We start from the raw sequence: 6584 nt of genomic DNA, 5'->3' as shown, positions 1-6584 counted from the left end.
AAAAATAATAAAAATAAGTGGCGACTCCAAATCTTTTTCTAAAAATTAAATTTTCACCAAATAAAATAAAAAGCGAGTTTCGTCGTCGAGTAAAAACACATCAAGCAAAATGCAAGGTCCATATGATATAATATAATTTAATATTTTTTAATAATCTAAAATAAAAATAATATTATTATATTGAATAATATACATTATAAATATTATAAAACTTTTGAATTCATCAATCTGAACAAGGTAATTGAAACCACGTTCTGCATGAGAGAGAGAGAGAGAGAGAGAGAGAGAGAGAGAGAGAGAGAGAGAGAGAGAGAGAGAGAGAGAGAGAGAGAGAGAGAGAGAGAACTAATAAAGTGAGTATTGCGAAAGTGTCATGAAACTGCATCATGAGCTTGCTTGACCATGTGAAAAACTCATTCCTCGACGGAGTCAATGCCCCATGTATACCGTGCAACCTAATTCCGATGGGCGGGCCGGGGTGTTCCCACTTCCGAGTCCAACCCGGCCCACTTGAATATCAAATTGGTTCTCCTTTCTTTCAATCACAAACCTGGTATGAATATACCTCCACGACTATTTTAAATCTCACTACTCATCTTTGAATTCTGAATATTAATCACTTCATCACAATTCTTGTAGGTTGGAACTGGTCCAATAATTAATATAATAAAGCTACCTAATTAGTATTTTATGGTAACAATTATCAAAAGCCTTATCGAATACGTCAACTAAATATTCAAATTTAAGAATTTCTCGTGCCTTATATACGCAGAAGTAGACTCATACGATTGATTAGGTTGTACCTGGATTCAGTACGCCACGACGGTGAGGGTGTGCTCTTTATTTCTCCCTTCCTCTATTTTTTAAATAATTCAAGTGAGTCAATTGAGTGAAATTAGGTTCATATGCAATAATTTTTTATGCTTGGCCCGCCCAAAATTCAACTTTGCTGAATCATTTTTTTCCAAATTTTCCTCCAACACTCATCTCCAAATGTCAGGACAATCAGAAAAACCCAGCTACGTTGGTGAAATTCATGCATTTCTTGCGCAATACGTTCCTTTTCCCATTCATTTCTTGCCCACCAAAAATATATGATATCAACTAGAGATCTTAGACTGAAAACGACCAATGACGCGTAACCTTCTGGTGTTTTGTATGAGACTGTATAGGTACGTAGGGTGTTGGATTCAATAAATTTTCCAGTTCCGTGAGGAAAGTAGAGTCTTAATATGGTTGCAGCTGGACGCACTGAGACCGTTAACAAACCAAAATGGAACCAAGAAATATTGGCAATTGGCAATGGAACAAATGAATGATTGATTTTATGTTCAATATCCTCCACGCGTCCAAACACCTTCCATGAAAACCATGGGATTTTGATCTCTAAAGAAAATGTAGTCTGGCGTCCAAGTCCGTGTTTTTCGATTTAGATTAGTGTAGACCGTTATCTGGATTCAAACTTCAAACCACATAGGACAAGTCAATACACCGACTCACCTTGTTCAAGTCAAAAAAAACTTATTACTATTTGAACAAACCCAAGAAACCCTCCCTATAAATATGTATATATTCACATCAAAAACCTAACATTCTCATTCACAAATCCAACTCAATTTTCAGCCTCAAATCTCCTCTTTTCTGCTCCAACAACCAATTAACGATCATGGGGTGCAATAGGGGAACTCTCTTCATCGCAATAGCCTTTATTTTCACCATCTTGTTCTCTTCAAACACCCTGCAACTTGTTTCAGCCACGAGGCCTCTGCAGGGAGAGAATGGGTTTGAGAATCAAGCTGTGCTGCTCCAATCTAAGCAGGCGGGGCCGGTACCACCGTCTGGCAGTTCTCCATGCAGCTACATCCCTGGTACTGGTGTCTGCGTGAACGAAATGAACTATGCGGGCCCTTTTGTTCATCCGCCGCCGCCATATCCTGGCTCCGCCATCGATTCAGCAGCAGCCTCCATAGCTGGTGAAACTAACAAGCAAGATCCGATCTCTTGATCTTGTTTGGCAGTGGAGTTCAATCCCTGGATGGTCAGCTTAAATACTGGAAAAGTACATACCATACCTCCTTTTTTCCCCTTATAGGTAATGAAATTGATTAAAAACTGCGACAAAAAAACAAGCCCCACATATTTGATGTTGTAATATTTCTCCCTTTTTCTTCTTCTTTTTTCCCGTAATTGGTTGGGGTTTTTCTTCCTCTTTTGCCCAATTTATTTATTTTTATTTTTTTTTGGGATTTTTTGTACATGCATGGGTGCAACCACTACAAGTTTGATTGTTGTAAATACTGCAAGGATGTCAATAATTTATATGCCATTGAATTTGATTATTTATCAATGTTATTGTTATTGTTATTAATTATATATGAAGGGCCAATAAGCAGCTGCATTAAATTAAATCTTTCTAGTATTTAGTTGGATTGCTCTCTGGAATGGCTATTTATACCAAGTGGGCTGATAACAATTGGAAATTCAAGATCATTGATATTTTTAATAAAGAATTTGAAAATTGGGAAATTTCTGTATATACAATAATTAAAACTTTTTGATGAAGGTGACCACTTATATATATGCTCCTCCCCTTCTTTTGTTTCTGTCGGATATATTGAAGATGCTTTGACCAAGGCTTATCATGCAAAATGGTCTACTATCTGCATTAATTAGTGGGGGGGAGTGCAGAAAGATCTCTACATGCAAATACTCTCATTAATATGCGAGGGGTATCTCATTCAACATTTATAACACATTGAATTGGATTTTAAGTGGGTATGATGTACACTGTATTTTATAATATTTTTATTTAAAGTATTTTTTGTGAAAGTATTTTTTTTTAAATGTTTTTTTAGAGAATCACATATCAAATATTTTTCTTAAAAACACTATAAATAATTTCTTAATATTATAAAAATATTTTTCAAATTTTATCAGATATTTATTTTATTTTTAAATATTAAAAATATCTTTTAAAAACACTATCAAATGAAGTCAAATTTCATTTGAAAAAGATTTTGATTAAAGTGTTCTTAATTTATGATATTTTTTAAATATGATATTTTGAAATAATTACTTATCAAGTGATATGTTACTAATAATTTCAATTAATTTTTAAAATTTTTAAAAGTAATGTTAAAAGATCTTAAAAAATATATCAAATATCTAATTTCTTTGAATAATACTTTAACTTTTTCAAAATCATTACTAAATGAATTAGAATAATACTTTAACTTTATAATCTTTTTAATACTTGAACAGCTTACATTCACAATAAGCGAAAACGTTTATTTATTCATGAACACCTTCTTTTAGTAATTTAAAGAGATTATGAAGATTAGAACAATAATTGTAAGAGAAAACTGAAGAGAATCTGAGGAAACCAATTCAAACTACTTATTTGGCTGGTGCCTAGGAGACAAACCAGGATGTTTCCTAAGGTTTAAATACGTCAACCATTTGAATTTCATAGTGTCAACACCCACCCAAAAGAACGCCCACGATCTCATTCTTATATGACACATCATTATCATACTTTGATTATCCTAGCTTTGTCAAATTATGACCAATGCAAGTGCATATTTATTTATTTTTTTATAAAAAAAGTTACGTGATTTACACGCCAAGAAAATTTGAAATGCTTCTCTTATTCTCCTCTTTACCTGGAATAATCTTAGTCTGAATTTGCCCATATATGCAAGAAAATTATGAAATTACTTGTAACTGTTGGGGAATTAAGGCATTTTTCAAATTAAAGCTATTTATAAAAGGAAAATTAATTCATTTTATATGTTGAAACTGTGGAATAAAAATTATTTTTTTAAATATTTAAATAATTATATAAATGTTAAGAATTATGTAAAATAAAACAACCATAGAATAAAAATTAATTTTTGAAATATTTTATAAAAATAGAAAGTAAGATAAAAATATTTTAAATTCTCAAACAAATTAACATCATATAACAATTCTTAAAAGTAATTCTCAAAAATTATTTTTAAAAACTATTTTTTATAAATATATATTCTCCGATGTTAAGTTAAAGCTAACTGATTTTTCCACTTATTATATGAGCTTTTTGTGATAAGATGGAAAAGAAAATGAATAAATAGCTTGTTTCGACTCTTTGAAACAATGAAGTTGTTAGTTCCTTTTTCATACTCAATTTCTCCAAACTAAACATTAGCTAATTACACAAGAAATCATTGGAAAACACGCCAAATGCGTAAAAATGTAACCTTAAAAGTTCTTCATAATTATTGTGATCATGTGACTTGATAGATTAAGAATGAATGTTTTAGATTTGACCTGTTCTGGTCAAAGAAAAACTGTCTACCACAACGTGGCACCACCATTTCCTTGTGTTTTCCAAATCCTGACGTTCTCAATTCCAATACGCAAATCATTAAGCCAGCCAGCCATCCTTCCAATGACCCACCAAAAGTCTAATAAAACATCGTTATGAACTCTGAGTTTCATCTAGTTTCAAATGTCATGATCCACCAACCCTGACCAGGCCCTTAGGACTGGTGGGAACTGTCTGGATAGCGTATAAAAAAAATCGCTGACCCAGATCAGCTGTCCACTTTAGCCGTCACTTTTTATATTTGTCACTTTCTCTGGACGACCAGATAACTAAACTATAAAGGGGCTGATTCGTTTCGTTTTCTCCACTTGTTTAGTATGAAATGTAACGTTTAATTATGTTAGAAAAGGGTTAATGTGGTTCCTGGGAAACAATGAAATAGGTTTGCCAGAAATTCAGTTGGATGATGGTTGAAAAATGGTTCTGACGACATTTATTTGTTTGAAACTTCACATAACTTTCTGTGATTTTTACAGTATAAATCAATTCATCTGAATTGAAAAAAGAATACTAAAAAATTGTACAAGATACACGAGCGTGTGGCAAAAACCAAGATCCGAGTAGAGTAATTGAGAATCTGTAACTTGGGTGGATGCATGCTATCTTTCTTCTGAATTCAAGTATGGGTCTGAAATGGAGAGCTTCAGTTCTGGCTGGTAGCCACCCCAAATTGGACCATGAGACGAGGGTAAGCACTGGCACGAGGCAAAGCATCGCCGGCAAAGTGCATTTCCTGGACTGGACAGTTGGGTCCGCCACCCCCCGGAATGTAGGTACACCCAGAAGGCCCAGAGGGAGGGACGGGGCCTCTCTGAAGAGACTCTGCTACAATTTTTTCTTCTTGTTCGTACAAGATTCGACTAGCTGTGTATGGTCGGACTTGTAGAACAAGAAGGAGCACTGCGATGGCAAAAACAATATTGAGGAGCTTCATCTTCGTACCTTTCTGGCAACAACGATAAGATATGAGAAAAATAGTGGAGGAGTATAGTATTTATACCCAAAATCTTTGAAGAATGATGCAGTTTTTTTATTTGAATATATGTTTTTGACAGTTGACTGCTTGGGCTTTTTCCGATACAACTTATTAAAATTGAACAAGTCATAGAAAACCCCAAGGTTTTCTGATCTTAACATATTGACTACGTAAAAGTATATATATTTTGGCATTCAATAAACATGGGTTTAAGGTGCAGTTTTGGTCTTTGAATAATGGCGGGCTTTGAACTTGACTCCCAAGGTTTTATGATCTTACCATCTTCACCGTATAAAATAAACATTCTTTGAGGAATAAAGTGTTTGATTGTTTAATTCTCTTCATTTTCTTTTCTTACAGGTAAGCTGTGAGCTTTGGTCGTGAAAAAGGAAGCTTCATGGGAGTGCTGTATATTGCTCGGACCTTGAATATTTGAAGTTGGATTTTGCAAGTGTTGGTCATTGTCTTCGTCATGGTAGCAAGCAGATTTGAATATAATAAAGAAAAAAATTGAAGTAGGAGGAGATGAGGTCGGTAGGTGAGTCATCTCATTCGTCACATTCCAATTCAGCTTAGCACCCAACAAATTTTGGGGCCGAAATTGAAAGAAATTTGGTGTACTCTTTGTTATGGGTATTTCCAAGGCAATGAGTGCTGATAAATCTACTATACTCTGGTGAATTTGATGGTGCTTTTGGGGTTAGGGAATAACAATAGAACCATGGACGAGAATGGTGATGAATCATAATAGATGTAGATGAGAGGAATTAAAATCCTAGAATTGGAATTTGATTTCCATACCAATGAACCTTTCATTTATTTTCTTATTTTGGAAAACAATCTTTCTCATTTCCATTCTCTATTCCAATATTTCAAACATGGCATGTTGATCCCTGGCAGATGAATCTCAACTATTCTCTGTTAAAACATTTTCAATTTTTTTCATTTTCTTTGAACGATTTAATATTCTGCCAAAATACATTCGAAAATTTCGCCATTCAACAAAGAATTTGACAATAAGTGAACTAATTTCCAACACCCGCAGCCTATGTCTTGCCATTTTTGAAGTTGGGCTTCTTGAAGGGGCCATCCTTCACAAAGGAGCAAAAAGAGTAAGCTACCAAGAAAAACAGAAAAGGGACCCAAGAAACATGAAATGCTGCAAAAAATTAACCCTCAGAAAACCATAATCCATCATAAATGCCTACTCCTGGCATGTTTTACATATGACATTATGCTTCA

The sequence above is a fragment of the Vitis vinifera genome, chromosome 5, assembly GCF_030704535.1.
Source record: "Vitis vinifera cultivar Pinot Noir 40024 chromosome 5, ASM3070453v1".
Classification (NCBI taxonomy): domain Eukaryota; kingdom Viridiplantae; phylum Streptophyta; class Magnoliopsida; order Vitales; family Vitaceae; genus Vitis; species Vitis vinifera.
This window is presented reverse-complemented; position numbering follows the sequence as displayed.